The following is a 16,052-nucleotide window of genomic DNA, read 5'->3' on the forward strand; positions in this document are numbered from 1 at the left end:
ATTTATCAATGCACATGAAATTGCCAAAATAACGGATACTTTTTTCAAGAAAGATAACAGATACAATTAAAAAATTTTTTAATTATTTTTATTTTATGTGTATGCATGTATTGCCTACATGTAGGTAAATGCACCTGTGTTGTGCAATGCCCGCGGAGATCAGAAGAGGCTGTCGGGACTGGAGTTACAGACAGTTGTTAGCTGCCATGTGGGTGCTGGGATTAAGAACAACCAGTGTTCTTAACCGCTGAGCCATCTCTCCAACCCAACAGATATAATTTTAATGATGTGATAAAATAGATGAACCCCATGACTTTTGTTGGGGTTTAAGTCTCTCTCTCTCTCTCTCTCTCTCTCTCTCTCTTGTTTTAAAGACATAGTCTCCCATAGCCCAGGGTGGCCTTGAACTGCTCCTGATCCTCTATCTCCACTTCCAAAGTGCTGGTATGGCAGATATGTACCACTACACCTGGTTTGATTTTGTTTTTAAATTTTTTATTTTATTTTTTATTTTATGTGTGTCTTAGTTATTTTCTATTGCTGTGATAAACACTGACCACAACTAACTTGTGGAAGTGTTTATTTGGCTTATAAGCACAGCCAGTCCATCATCAAGGGAAGTCAAGACAGGAACTCAGGGCAGGAACTTGGAGCATAGACCATGGAGGATAGCTGCTTATTGGCTTGCTCCCTTGGCCTGTACCTAGACTGCTTTCTTATACAATACAGAAAAATCTGCCCTGGGGTGGCATCACCCACAGTGATGGCCTCCCACATCACTCAGCAATGAAGAAAATGCTCCATAGGCATGGCCACAGGCCAGTCCAATGGTGGCAATTCCCCAACTGAGAATCCCTCTACCCAGGTGTGTCAAGTTGACAGTTAGTTATCCAGAACAATGTGTATGAGTGTTATGTCTGCATGTATATAAATGCACTCATGTCCTGCATTGCCCATGCAGGTCGGAAGAGGGTGTTGGATCCCCTGGAACTGGAGTTAAAGACTGATGTTGTTAGCTGCCATGTGAGTGCAGGGAACTGAACCTGAGTCCTCTGCAAGAGCAGCCAGTGCTCTTAACTGCAGAGCCATCTCTCCAGACCCTGGCTTGGGTTTTTAAGTCATCGTATTGAATAGACCTCATAATAGTGAATATATGAACTAGGAATTGAGGCACACATCTGTAATCCTAACACTTGAAAGGATCAGAAGTTCAAGGCCAACCTTGACTCTATAACAAGTTCAAGGACAGCCTCTGTTACATGAGACTGCTTTAAAAACTAAAACCAAACACATTGACTGTATGAATGCATCATGAAGTCAGTGGTTGTACCCCTAGGAAACTGACCAGTGGGGAACGCTTCTGTGGGTATGCTCTGATTGGTCTCCTGTGAGTGGCTTTTTCATTTTGGTAACTGACTGGATTCCAGGGGTGTTTTGAAGATGACACTTGGCATTCTGAACATATGAACACGGCTCACTTTCTGAGATGGCCTTAAAATAGCAATAAAGGTCCATTGAGAAAAAGGTCCTTCTGGTCAAGAGACTAGAATCTCTGACCTGTCTAGTGATCTAACACTCCAGTTGGGCTGGGTCAATCACTGGGCCAAGGGACCACCCCCAGGAAGGTGGGCTCACTTTAAACCACGCTAACGAGTAGGCAGAATCATTTTTTTCTTTAGTGAAATACTGAATCTTTCTTTCCCTGAATTTCTACCCCCTAGTGTAGTCCCTACAAGCCGAGCAGCCATGAGGGTGGGCTGGGTCTGCCCACGATTCTAAGTTCTAACAGCTCCAACTTTCCCCTTTTTCTGTCTCTCTTTTGATGCTGGCCAGAACCTAAGTACGCCTCTTCCAGTCCTTTGAACTTCCTTCCCCTTTCTCTAAAGACCCCTTCCCTGACATGTGACTGCTAGTCCACCGTGTTTCTGACCTCTATACCAGCATAAATTGCATGGCTCTTTTTTCTTTCTCCCTTCTTAGAGCAGCTGCTGGGATTTACAGCTTGCCTGTCTTGGGGCTTTTTTCCTTTTCAGTGCTAATAAAATTGTCCTTGAGCTTCCTTTTGGAATCCATTCTTATAAATCTTTTATTAATGAGACTAAGAACCCCAAGAGGGGACCCTGATTTCTCCTGTATCAATGGGACACAGGTATCAAAGAGGATTCATGAAAATGTTAAGGGCCGGTGACTGATTGAGCTTCCTTACACAGTTACTGCTAAGGAGTGTCTCCCAGGGAGACCTGTGGCATGGCAATCTTTCCTTCTAGAAGTGAGTGTATTGGCCTTGAAAGTTTGTTGCCTGAGGGTTCTGGCCAGCAGTACAAGCTAAGGCAAGCCAGCCCCAAAGTGCCCTTTGAATCCAGGGTGACCAGGCCTGTTTGTTTAGGAAGCTGGGAGTTCTGGTTCCTGGGAGCTTTAATTCATGACCAGAATAGCATTGATTCCTTAGTGATAAACAACTCAGTCCCAACCCCAGGTGAGTTTGTTTGGCCCATTTCTGTTGCTATCCCAACCAAAAAGTTCCACCCCTCAACCCAGGGTGTCTTGAGATTGTATAGCCAAGTGGGCAAAGGTGAGGGAAGCAAGCAAGGGTGTTGGCCTTGGCGCTGGGCTTTAGAGCCCATGTTTTTTTCTTCTGCCAGAAGTCGGAGTGAAGGTCATCACAGGTTTATTCAGAGCTCAGCCTCTGGAATCTGCCACACCTGAGTTAGAACCTTTCCCCTGCCAGGCTCTGGGTCATCACCTGGGATAGGTTTCTTTCTAAACCTGTTTTTTCATATGTAAAAATGTGAGTGAGGAGGTTGTGAGATTTTCATAGTAATAGCAAGCCCTCAGTGGAGGACAGCTGTAACTGAGCCCTGGGTACATATTCCCTTTGTTTTACAGGTACTCAATCCTTAGAACAACCCTAAGTGAATAATGATCTTTGCCATCCCCTGCAGATAAGGAAACAGGTGTTGTGAAGCTTGGATTTCCTAATATTCTATAGCAAATGGAGACCTAAAATCTGTTCCTAAGCTCTAATAGTCAACACATGCAATTCTAGATATAGTGAGTGTTGAACAGATTCTTAGTTCAGCTATTCTTTTTCATGGTCCTGGTTCTCATGGCTTCCATGAGTCACTTTAGAAATGGAGTGATAGATACAATGGTGCAGGGAGAGGGTGGAGAGAGGGTGGCTGAGAGGTAGAGGTTGTAGCCAGATAGGAGGAAAGGTAGGGAGCTAGGCATGGTGATGCAGATGTAACTCCAGCACTCAGGAGGTTGCACTGATTCAAGGCCAACTTGTGCTACTTAGAGAGATCCTGTTCTTTAAAAATGGACAAGAACATCAAAGTAGGCAACTATGGTTGACAACAATTAATTGTTTATTTCAAAATCAGCGGTAGAGCTGGATGTAGTAGTGTACACCTGTACTCTCAAGCACTTGGGAGGCCGAAGCAGGGGCACTATGAATCTGAGCTAAGTAGCAAGACGCTATCTCAAAAAATAAACAAGAAAACAAACAAGCAAAACAAGTCCAAACAAAAAAGAAAACAAGATTTTTTCAAATTGAAAAATATTTTTATTGACTTTTGAGACTTTCATACAGTGTATTTTTATTATATTCAGATCCCCTCCCCTATCTGCACCCCTCTCCTTACTATCTGCCCCATTTCATGTCCTCTACTTTTTAAGACCTTTTGAATCTAATTTGTGTCTCCAAATGCCCTATGGTATAGGTCCATTCCCTAGAGCTAGTCAATCTACCCAAGTAAGTCAGACTCTTAAAGAAAACCGACTCTGTCTCTCAGCAGCTATTAATTGCCAGTAGCTCTTTAGCTAGGGTTGGGGCTTCTTGCCCACCTCCCCACCCCACCCGCATCTTGGGAATTTGTCAGGCTTATGTACGCTATCGCAATGGCTGTGAATCATACATGTTAACTACTCTGCTGTCTGGAAAATACTGTTTCCTTGTTGTCGCCCTCCACCCCTGGCTCTTACTATCTTTCTTCTCCCTCTTCTGCAATGATCCCTGAGCCTTGGGAGGCAAGGGTTCGGTATGTGTCCCATTTAGGGCTAAGCACTCTCCAGGCCCTTATTCTCTGCATGTCGAGCAGTTGTACGTCTCTGTGTTAATTACCATCTGTTGCAAGAAGATGTTTCTCTGTTAAGAGTTGAGAGATGCATTAATAGATAACAATAAGCCATTAAGAGTTGGTTTAATACAATATCTATTTATCAGAATAATAGTGGACGGCTCTCCCCTATGGCTTATGACCTGTCTAGTCACAGGTTCCTAGACCTGATATCAGTTCCAGGAATAGATTCCATCTTGTGATGTGAATCTTAAATCCAACCAGAAAGTGGTACTTACACTTCATGCCACTATTGCACCAATGGGCCTCTCTTGCCAGGTCAGTTGTTATCATAGCTCATAGGATTCACAGCTGGGCAAGGTTGATGATTACTTTTCCAGTATCATGCATAGCACTTTCCAGCACTATGAAAGCTAGCCAGGAGAGGTGAAGCTTTGAGGTCAGTACCAGCTTGATTTCTCCTTGTTTGTTCTATGACTCATGTATGTAATGTCTTCAGCAATAGGATCTTTCCATCAAGTTCTGGCAGGTGAGCAAGGGCAATAGCCAGTATTACTTGAGGGTCTATGGGACCCCTGGTCAATAGCTTCAAAAGAGGGAAACCATTCCTGAGCTTTTTGATAGTCAATAGTGTTGAATAGAGGATTTTGAATATTTCCAAAACAAAGAAATAAGATGAAGGATGTTTAAGGTGAAGGATGTACTATGGTCTGATCTTTATATATTACGTGCATGCATTGGAATATCACACTATTCTTTATAACCATACACAATTTTTATCTACATATTAAAGAGTAAAATATATTTCAAAGTTAACAACAACCAGAAAAAAGTAGAATAAGATGATGTTGTTTGAAAGAATGACCATGCCTTCTTTTCTTTTTAAAAAATATTTTATTTATTATCTTTATTTTACGTGTATGTATGTATTGGCTGCATGTAGGTAAGTGCACCTGTGCTGTGCAATGCCTGCGGAGGACAGAAGAGGCTATAGGATCCCTTGGAACTGGAGTTACAGACAGTTGTTAGCTGCCATGTGGGTGCTGGGATTCAAATCCGGGTCTTCTGCAAGAACAGCCAGTGTTCTTAACTGCTGAGCCATCTCTCCAGCCCCTCTTCTTTTCTTTTTTAGAAAAATTTTATTTTTATTTTATGCATATGAGTGTATATTGCCTACATGTAGGTAGGTGAACATGTGTTGTGCAGTGCCTGAGGAGGTCAGAAGAGGGCATCAGATCCCTTGGAACTGGAATTATGGATGGTTGTTAGCTGCCATGTAGGTGGTGGGAATCAAACCTGGGTCCTCTGCAAGGACAGTCAGTGTTCTTAACTACTGAGCCAACTCTTGAGCCCGTTTATGGTGTTTTTGAGACAGATTTTCACAGTGTAGTCTAGGCTTGCCTCAAACATATAGAGATCCTTCTGCCTCAGTCTCCTGAGTGTTGGAATTATAGGCATGTACCTTCACATTATTGTTGCTGGGAACACCCACTGAACCACACTCCCAGACTCTAGTTTCTTTGCTCTTTAATTCCAGCTTATTATGCCTTAATATTTCCACCAAATCTTGTGATTTATATTGTATATTGTACCTAACAATGAATATTAACATCTTCTCATTGGCTTTCTCTCTCTCTCTCTCTCTGTGGTATATGTACAAGATGTGTATGTGTGTGTGAATGCTTGTGTGTGTGCTTGTGCGTGGAAGCCAGAGGAGAGTAATGGGTGTCTGCCTCTGTCAATTTCTACCTTATTCCTTTGAGGTGGAGTCTCTTGCTAAATCTTTCGCTAGACTGGCAGCCAGCAAGCCATAGCAATCCTCTTGTCTCCATACCCTCATTGCTGGGGTTACAGGCTTAGGTAGGACTATAACCGCTTGTTATGTGGGTGCTAGGATATGAACTCTGGTCCTTGTGCCTGCTCAGCAAGTGCTCTTAGTCACTGTGCCATCTCTTAAGCCCCTTCATTATAGGCTAACATGGGTTAATATGTGGAAAGTGCTTAGACACTGTAATCAAGGAAAATATAGGGCATCCTGAAAGTTTAAGGATAATTTCACCTGATGCTAAACTGAACTTGCGCTGTGAGGATGCTCCTGTTCCCAGGCCGTCTAGGACAAACAGAGGCAGGGTACAGTACAATTGTACACTGTGTTGCCAGCTTCCAGGTGAGGGGCTTGTGAGGCCAGAGGTCTGCCTTCATCAGCCTCTTCATGGCCAACACCCACTACGTTGAATAAGAAGTGTGAACTTGGCAAGAAGTGGAATTATATTTCTTTGTGCCAAACTCCAACTAGGAACAAGGTAGGAAGAAGAAAGAGAAACATTTCCCAAACTCACTTCTCCAATTTAGATCTTTGATTTAAATTAATAATCTATAACATATGAGGAATAACCCCCTTGGGTGACTCAATCTTTTTATTTATTTATTTATTTATTTATTTTTTGTTTTTTTGATCTTTTTGAGACAGGGTCTCCTTGTAGCCCCAGCTAGTCTGAAACTCATGATGTGGATGAGGCTGGACTTGAATTCACAAAGAGTCTGCCTCTGCCTCTCTAGTGCTAGGATCAAAAGTGTGCACCACCATGCCTGACTTATTTATTTATATTTATATTTATTTATTTATTTATTTACTTTTAACACACAATACACTTTATTTAACTGTCACAGGTAATCCTGTGGGCAAAGTGGTGGATATTCAGGACCCAGTAGTAGGTTCAGTTCCACTTTGGAGCCTCTTGCTCTGACTCTAATAGGGTAAGTGCACTGATTGGACTTGTACTTAAGGCATTTTATGTTGTGGACAATGGAGCAGTTTATGTTGCCCATACATTCCATGTGTACCTATGAGCACTGTCCACATGGGCTGATCCTCTATCACTTCGGTGACCTGACTAGCTTAATGAGTGGCACACAGCTTATGTCCATTGATGGCTGTCTAATGGCAGTCTGGCAGGGAGTCAGGTGGCTAAGACTTAAGACCACATCACCTCAAATAAATTATTAGACATGGAAAATATGTATTATTGAATGGAAAACTAGTTCTAAGGACTATAGTTACAATGTAGAGAAGACTTTATTTTGTTTTGAAACAAAGTTTCATGTTACATAGGCCGGCTTGGCTTAGTACTAGCTATGCCTCTACCTTCCACATTCTGGATTAATAAGCTTGAGTGTAGATTTTACTTATATTATTATTGGTTTCTGGTGGATTTATCAGGAGGTGCCCTGATAAGTCAGAAGTTAAAGACCATCTGTATATTTGCATAACATTTATTGAGACCCAGTAATGAGCTGGTCACTATTCTAAAAGCATCATGTGTATTAGCATCTACTTTTATGGATAAGGACACTGAAGCGTAACAAGGTCAGAGAAGCTAGCCAAGGTCACACAGCTCTAAGTGATTTCAGATCCTGGGATCTGAACCCAGGAGCCTGGTTTTGGTATCTTACATTTCATATTTAATAGCTAATTCCTTATTTTTATTTTTAATCAGGTCTTTTTTTTTTTTTTGTCTTTTTGAAGCAGGGTATCCCTGTAGCCCCAGCTGTCCTGGAACTCACTATGTAGACCAGGCTGGCCTTGAACTCATAGAGATCCACCTGCCTCTGCCTCCCAAGTTTCCACTATATAAGTAATTGCATTAGTTGTACTGAGTGAACATATTGCTGCAATTTCTGAAGGGGCTCTAAACCCTCTGAAAAAGATCCCATCTAGCTCTCTCCTGGGTGGTTAGCATCTGCTATATTTCCCTGTGAATTTTCTTCTTAGGGCAAAGGACTAGGCTGAGTTAGATAGATAGACAAATGCTGCTTCTCCCGTTTATGACCTTCTGGTACATAGAGGTGGCACCCCTCCAGTGGTCCATCAGAGATCTCCCTTTATCCACTGTGCCCATGTCTGCTCCATTAGCAGGGCAGTGGATCACTTGAAAGCTTGGATGTTTCCTCTCCCTTCCTCTTACCTGCAGATGAGCTGTTGATTGCAGAACTAAGTGAGGCCTCAGGGAGAGGCTCAGCATGGGACTGGAGGGAGTTAAATGGTACTGCTGGTACTGGTACAGGGCATCTATGAGGAACTGGCTTTCCTTAATCTGTCCAGAAAAGGGACTCCAAGATATAGTGAGACTGCCAAAATGCTGGGGAGGAGAGGGGATGGAGGGGCTTGGAGTCTCCTTTGGAGTGTTTTATTTTTAGGGTGAGGAGAAGAGAGAATATGGTTATCATACAAGGGATCCTCAGACTCCATCTTGGTGCTGCTATGGAGAATACGGCAGGTCAGCCAAACCCCTTCCTTGCTCCTCTGTGCGGAGCGTGATGTTAATGTCATGGATGTGTTTGGGAGGAGGCATGGGCCAGTACACATCACCAGCATACCTCCCAGCTTAGCAGAGACCCTGGCAAATGCCCCTCCTTGACCCTTTCCCTGTGCCAAAGGAAGCTTTCCTTGGGATGTGGCCATCAGGAGGGTGAGGCGGGAAGCCGGGTTCACGTGAATCACAGGCTCTGATAATCTAAAGCTGGTTGGTGACCTAAAAGGACGATGTCATGGGAACCAAATAAGTGTTTACTTGGAAGGCCACCCACGAAGCCTGAGGTTCCTGCCATGGTCCTGTGAGCTCTTGAGGGTCTGCTGTGGGGAAGGACGGGAGAAATGAAGGGAAAAGTTACAGCTGAAATTTACATGTGGCCCTCAAAGCCCCATTTTCTCAGAAACTGAAAAAGTTGGGAACAGTTGGTGAAGGAAAATGGCTTATAGAAAAAAGCAACCGAGAGGGAGGGCAGTGGGGGAGGGGTATAAGAAAAAATCATGACATGTGCATGAAAATGTCACAGTGAAACCTGTTTCTTTGTATGCTAACCAAAAATATTTTTTAAAACTATTTTATTATTTTTATTTTATGTGTACGGTGTATCGCCTGCATGTATGTGAGTACACCTGTGTTGTGCAATGCTGCAGAGGTCTGAAGAGGGCTTCAGATTCCCCTGGAACTGGAGTTAAGGATGGTTCGGAGCCGCCATGTGGGTGCTAGGAATCGAACCCGGGTCCTCTGCAAGAGCAGCCAGTGCTCTTAACCGCTGAGCCATCTCTCCAGTCCCCCAAAATATTTTTTAAAATGGAACTTTCTGGTTCGTATCTCCTCCCTAAAAGAAAAAGAAAAGAGAGAGAAAGAAAGAAAAGAGAAAAATGACTAGTCAAGAGCAGAGTTACAGGCAAGGAGGATTTGGGCCACTGAAATTGGAGTGAGACTTACCCACCTAGCTGGCTTTGGGTGTTTTCTAGCTGGGCTGCCTCCCTGATTCTCACATGTCACTTATCTGGGAGGTCCAGTTGCCTTGAGGCTCTGAAGATAGTTTCGCTGCTCTCCCTCCACTCACCTGTGTTATCACTGTCATTGCACAGTTCAGCTTTGCTGTTGTTGCATAGGCTGGCCTTGAACTGACCATGTAGCCTAGGTTGGCCTCAAAATTGCAATCTGTCTTCTCCTACCTGTAGAGTAGCTAAATTTATAAATATGAGCCACCACTCTGGGCCACAACTCAAGCCCTTGACCGAGGTTACTTGGTCTACAGGGCAAAAGGAATTTAAGAGAGTTTTATTGTCTTTCTTCAAGGGTGGTAGTGGCTGAGCACGTGGCTCTGGAACCAGACTTGTCCTGTTTTGTTTCCAGGGTTTGTTTGATTGTGTGACCTTGGATACATTTTTTAGCTTATCTGAGCTAGAGTTTTTACATCTGTAAAATCTACTTCATATGGTTGAGTGCGTCAGATTACACAAGAGAAGCATAACTGTGTCTGGGAAATACTGAACACCTAGCAGGGGAATAGCTGTCTTTGTTGTTACTAGGGGCAATTTTGCAGATTGAGGAAACTCAGCTGTTGGATTTCACTTGTTTTTGTGATAAAATACCCTGATAAAAAGCAATGTAGGGGGAGAAAGGGTTTATTCTAATTCACAGTTCTAGGCTATAGTCCATTGTATCAGGAAGTCAAGGTGGCAAGAACTTAAAAGAGCTAGTCACATTGCATCCGCAGTCAAGAGCAGGAGGAATGAGTGTGTGCCCGCTGAATTCTGTCTTCTTTACTCTTAAACAGTCTGGGACCCAAACTAAGAGAATGGTGCTGCTCACAGTGGGGGAGTCTTTCTATATCGATTAACATTATCAAGACAGTCTCCCCAAGACATGTCCACAGGCCAACCGGATCTAGACCTGAGAGTCACTGATTCTAGACTGTGTCAAGTTGACACACTCTCTGGTGCTGGTGTCTGTGTACTAGCAGAGGGGCAAAGCCAACTGATGGGCTTTCTGCCCCACTTTTCCATTAATGAATTAACTATACAAGCTCAAGCAAATCCTTAACCACTCCGAGGCAGACTCCCCTCTCTACCAACAGTGACTGTGCTTCTCCTTGCTAAACTGTGAATGAGAAGATTAACGTCATCTGTGATTTTACTGCAGCGCCTAGTGTGATTGGTAGCACCTGCTAGAAATGTGAATTATTGAGCCCCATCCCAGGCCCACAGGGTCAGAGACTGCCCATCTGCCTTTACCGAGAGCTCTGGCTGATTCCCGGGTGTCCTCAAGCTTGGGACTCTGTTATGGTGTCCAGTGGAAGAAAGTAGTAAGTCATCCCATAAGCTAACTTTGTGTTGAGGAACTCTGACTTTGGCAGAGTCTTAGGACTGTTAAAATAGCCTTTCCTCTCCTTGTCCTTCTTAGGCAGAAAGATTTTGAGACAGGGTCTCAATATGAAGCACTGGCCGGCCTAGAACTCGTTATGTAGACAGGTTGGTCTTGGACTCACAGAGATCCTCTTGCCTCTTCCTCTCTAGTGCTTGGATTAAAGGTGTGCACCACCTCAGCCAAATATGCTTTTTTTTTTTTTGACAGAGTCTCCCTATTCTCAGCACACTTGGAAGTCACTATGTGGACCAGGCTGTCCTTGATCTCACAGAGATCTGCCTGCCTCTGCCTCCCAAGGGATCAAAGGCATGTGCCACCATGCCTGGCCTTATTTCCTATTTTGAGAAAGGTCCTTACTAAGTTGCTCAGGCTGGCCTTAACTTCATACTATGTAGCCCTGGCCCAGTTAAACCTAGAACTTTCTATTTTCCAGCCTCACTCAGCCTTCTGATTAGAATCACAGGCCTGACTCTTTAAAAAATTATTTATTTTTATCTTATGCATTTGAGTGTATTGCCTGAATGTGTGTAAGTACATCTGTATTGTGCCACACCGGTGGAGGTCAGAAGAAAGCATTGTGTTCCCCTGAAACTGGAGTTACAAATGGTTGTTAGCCACCATGTGGGTGCTGGGAATCAAATCCTGGTCATCTGCAAGAGCAGCCAGTGCTCTTAACCACTGAGCCATCACGCCAGTCCCCCAACCCTTTAAAAATTCAAAAAAATATTTATTTATGCACCAGGAATGGTGGCACATACTTGTAATTGCAGCACTTGGTAGGTGGAGGAGGATCAGGAGATCAAGGCTAGCTTCATCTACATCTGAGGTAGCGGCCTGGCTGGGCTTCATGAGACTCTGACTCTGAGTCTTTTAAAAAGGAGAATATAGCCAGGCATGGTGGCACACGCCTTTAATCCCAGCACTCGGAAGGCAGAGGCAGGTGGATCTCTGTGAGTTCAAGGCCAGCCTGGTCCACAGAATGAGTTCCAGGACAGCTGGGGCTACAAGGAGACCCTGTCTCAAAAAGATCTCCCCCAAAAAATAAAAAAGAATATTTATGCATTTTATCTGTCCACTTTTGACAAGTGCTTAGGATTAGCTTACTTTTCCCACTTTGTATACTCTCCCAGAGTTTATGAAATAAATTTCATTCTTTTTTGTTTTTGAAATAGGAGTTTGTGAGATGTAGTGACACATACTTTTAATCTCAGTACCCAGGAGGCAGAGGCAGGCAGATTTCTGTGAGACTGAGGCTAGCTTGATCTACATAGTGAGTTCCAGGCCACACACACACACACACACACACACACACACACACATACACACACACAGGAGGGGAGGAATAGGGGCTTGCTCTGATGTAGCCTAGGCTAGCTTGGAAGTCATGGCAATCCTGTGTCAGCTTCCCAAATACTGAGATTGTAGGCACACGCCACCATGCCTGGTCAACACATTTGTTTAAAAGGTTATGTTAAACCTGGCCTTGTAAGTTGAAAGGAGCTCCTGTCCCAAGAAAACAAAGGATTCCCCTTCCCCATTACATTAACTGCTCATTCCTGTGGTGGGAGGATGAATTTTCTTGTTTTAAGGAAAGGGCACATGGCTTTTAATATTCAGCATGTGGGAGACTCTCAGGTCCAGATGGTTGCTTTCTCTGCCTGTTGGAAAATCCATCTGGGGAGTCTCTGGTATGTAGAAGCAGAACTGCATGATCAGACCATGCATTCATCCTCTGGGCTATGCTGAGGGATACAGCCAAGGAAAGACCATGTTTTTGTATAAACATGGTGGTTCCTGCCAGTCTATTAAATACCGTTCCTCACTCAGTGTGCTTGCTTCAGCAGCACATATACTAAAATTGGAACAATGCAGAGATTAGCATGGACCCTGCACAAGGATGACATGAAAATTCACAATGTTCCGTTTTTTAGTGCATGTGTGTAGCTGAAGGCTATATAACAAAACACAATGCCAGGCTTGGGAAACCTCCCTTACAACTGTTGGTCAGGGTAGTCTAAGAGATTCCCAAAATAATACAGGCTATTGCCACAGCCCTTGATTTCCTCTCAGAACTTGAAGGTAAGACCTTATTGCTGAAGACACCAAATACTTCAGACGCAGGACTTGGAGCAATTGAGCTGGAATTGACCTGGAAGCCTCCTCTCCGAAGACTAGCTCTCATAGTATCAGAAGATACTATGCAAACTGCCAAGGGAGAAAAACAATCAATGATCCTACCCAGCTGTAAAGCCTATGAAACACAACAATGACTGGCCCAGCAAACTATCTCTATTGGTGCAGTAATTAACACTTTTCTTTTGAGGGTAATCAACAGCTGTCTAATTGTACTTAAGGCCTCCTCAGTGGGAGGGAACTCATGTGCGGTTTCAGTGGGAGGGAATTCATGTGCGATACTGTAAACATAGCCAAGTACACATGGCTGGAGAGGTCACAGACCCTAGAGAAGAACCTACTTCTGTCTCTTCCCTAGATCAATGTAATTTCTTACCGTATTCTAAATACGTATCCTTATGTCTACAGAGAGGTGGACCTCTCACCACTCATCAAAGAATCATCTTTTTGCAACAGATGGAGACTACTACAAAGCTCCACAACTGGTCAAACACAGAGAATAAGTGACTGTGAGGTGACAGCACTAAGTGACATATCTGCAATACAACCTCTTAAAGCTCAGGAAACATCATGGAAGAGCGGACAGAAAGAATGTAAGAGCCAGAGGGCAAGACACCTTGCTAGTTAATGCATTCCAGACATGATTGGAAAGCTGAGCCAATGAAGTTTCCACAGTATGGTAGAGTAAAAAGACCTGCATAATGACAAAACAAGTTGATACGCCAATGTGAATGGGGGGGGGGTGTTTTCCACTTCAAGATCAAGAGGTACAGGCAATCAGTGAATGCTGAGGAAGGAGAGAATCAGTTTTCTCTAGGGACCTCCCTAAGAGGTCATCTAATCCTAATTGGACAGCCCTAAACACAGTATCATGAAATGGACTCAGCACACGCACACACACACACACACACGTGTGTGTATGTATTTATAGATGTATGTATGTATATGTAACAATAATAATCAAAGAAGGTGACAGGAAATTGAGAGGAAGTGGGGGGGCATGGGAGGAGTTGGTGGGGGACTGGGAGGGATGTAAATAATGCAAAGACAATACTTATGTATGAAATTCTCAAAAATAATAAAAGAAAAATTTTAAAAAGAAAAAAAAAAACCTCACTCTGATCATGTGGGGTGAACCCTGCAGGCTGTCTTAGAAGAAATTCATCTCACTTTGTAGCTGATGGAATTTGGGGAAGATACTGTCACAACTGGGTAGAGGTGGAGAGAACGATGGATAACTAGCCTGAGGCTTCCTGCTAGTTTGCTTCTAATTTGAGACAGGAAGCTTGGGCCAGTCTTGTGCTGAACATAAGATGCTAGATTATGCTGCATCATTCATAGTAGCTAAGGTGTGGAAGAAGCTTAGATGTCCATTGGCAAGTGAATGAATAAAGAAAGTATGGTACATATACACAATGGAGTTTTATTCAGCAAAAAAGAAGGATGAAATTATGATATTTGAAAATGAATGAGACTAGAGAGCATCATGCTAGTAACAAGTCAGACTCGGAAAGATAATTATTGCATGTTTTCTCTCACATATGGAATCTAGGTGTAACTGTGTGTGTGTGTGTGTGTGTGTGTGTGTGTGTGAGTGTGTTTGTGTGTGTGATGAAAGCAGAGAGTATGCTGTTTTCATGGAGGAAGGAGATCTGTGGGGAGGAGAGAGGGGAGGGTGATTGTAATGAGTGACTACAAATAGGGTACAATGATATATATGTGTGGAAATGTCATCATGAAGCCCATTACTTTGTCTGCTAACTACAAATCTTTAAAAAAAAATGCTAGATGACCTTGTGAGTGACATAGTCTTATCTCTGGAAGAAAAAAATCTGTAGACCATGATTTTTTTCTTCTTTTAAGAGGAAGTAAGTAGAGTTTGCTATCTATCAAGTCTCTATGATGGTTAAATTTATTTGTAATTTAAAAAAAAGATTTTATCTTAATTTCTGGTGTGTGTGTGTATGTGTGTGTGTGTGTGTGTGTGTGTGTGTGTGTACAGGTAATATGTACTAAGGCACCCCCAGAGGCCAGAGGAGGGTGTTGGATCCACTGGAGCTTGAGCTACAGGCAGTTATTAACTGTCCAATGTGGGTGCTGGGAACTGAATTCAGGTCCTGCTGCAAGAGCAGCAAGTGCTCGTAACCACTGTCCAGCCCCTCTGAGGCTTAATCTTTATTGTCAAATTGAGATTTAGATCATGTAGGAGACAAACCTCTGGATGTGTCTGTGGGGGATTCCACAGAGATTTAATTGGGAACACACACTAAATATGGGTGGCACTCTACCATGGGATGGGGTCTTGGACTGAATAAAAAGGAGAAATCGAGTGCAGCACTCATCTCTCTCTGCTGCTTGACTGTGGACACAAGTCATCTCAGAGTCTGCCACCATGTCTTCCCCACCAATTGGACTGTACCCTCAAATCAGGAGCCAAAATAAATCCTTCCTTTCTCAAGTTGCTTTTGTCAGGTACTTTGTCACAGCAATGAGAAAAGTAACTGATATAATCTCCATATAGAGTTCCTTGCTGATCATGGAAGAACATTTGATTCACACAGAATAGACACTGAGGTGTGCTGCCTGGGTCCCCAATTTCAAGACTGAAGCAGGAGTATGATTGGCTGACAGCTCACAGATGTGTCCCTCTCACCACACTCAGGTGCTGAGAGGACATTTAGTCTAAGATCAGGGTCATGCCCCTTTTCTATCACTGACTGCGTCAATAGGCCAACTTATCCATCTGCCTAAATCTCATCTTTCACTTCCTTATGGATGTTGATTCTGATCCCAAGGTTATTTCCCAGTAAACCTCTTGTATACATTTCTCCACCTCTGAGCCTCCATTTCCCAGGGAACTTGCCCTGCCAGAATACTTTTCCTCAAGTGGGCTGTTGTTTCATTTCTCATTTGGATTGCTATTTACGGGATAAACAGACATTTTTCATGCCAGGACTTTTATTGCCTATTAGAGCCTACCTGTATGGATTTTTTTGTGCACAGCAAGGAACTTAAACAGACTTTAACAAACTTTAAAAAACTTTAGTTTATTTAACAGACTTTAATAAACTAGTGAGAAAGTTCTGCTGGTTAATGATGAAATTTTAGTTCTCATAGTTCAACAACCAAATGTGGGCATGTGGTGGAGGGAAAG

At 43.2% G+C, this 16,052-nt stretch overlaps 2 pseudogenes; one reads left to right on the forward strand and one right to left on the reverse strand.

Annotated features, from left to right (window-relative positions):
- The window catches only part of LOC108490241, a 36,605-nt pseudogene extending 27,078 nt beyond the window's left edge, over positions 1-9,527 (reverse strand).
- A 3,066-nt stretch (positions 9,528-12,593) lies between these two features.
- LOC115068617 lies at positions 12,594-12,694 on the forward strand (annotated as a pseudogene).
- Positions 12,695-16,052: the final 3,358 nt, after the last annotated feature.

The sequence above is a fragment of the Nannospalax galili genome, unplaced genomic scaffold (genome assembly GCF_000622305.1).
Source record: "Nannospalax galili isolate Female #2095 unplaced genomic scaffold, S.galili_v1.0 scaffold191, whole genome shotgun sequence".
NCBI lineage: Eukaryota > Metazoa > Chordata > Mammalia > Rodentia > Spalacidae > Nannospalax > Nannospalax galili.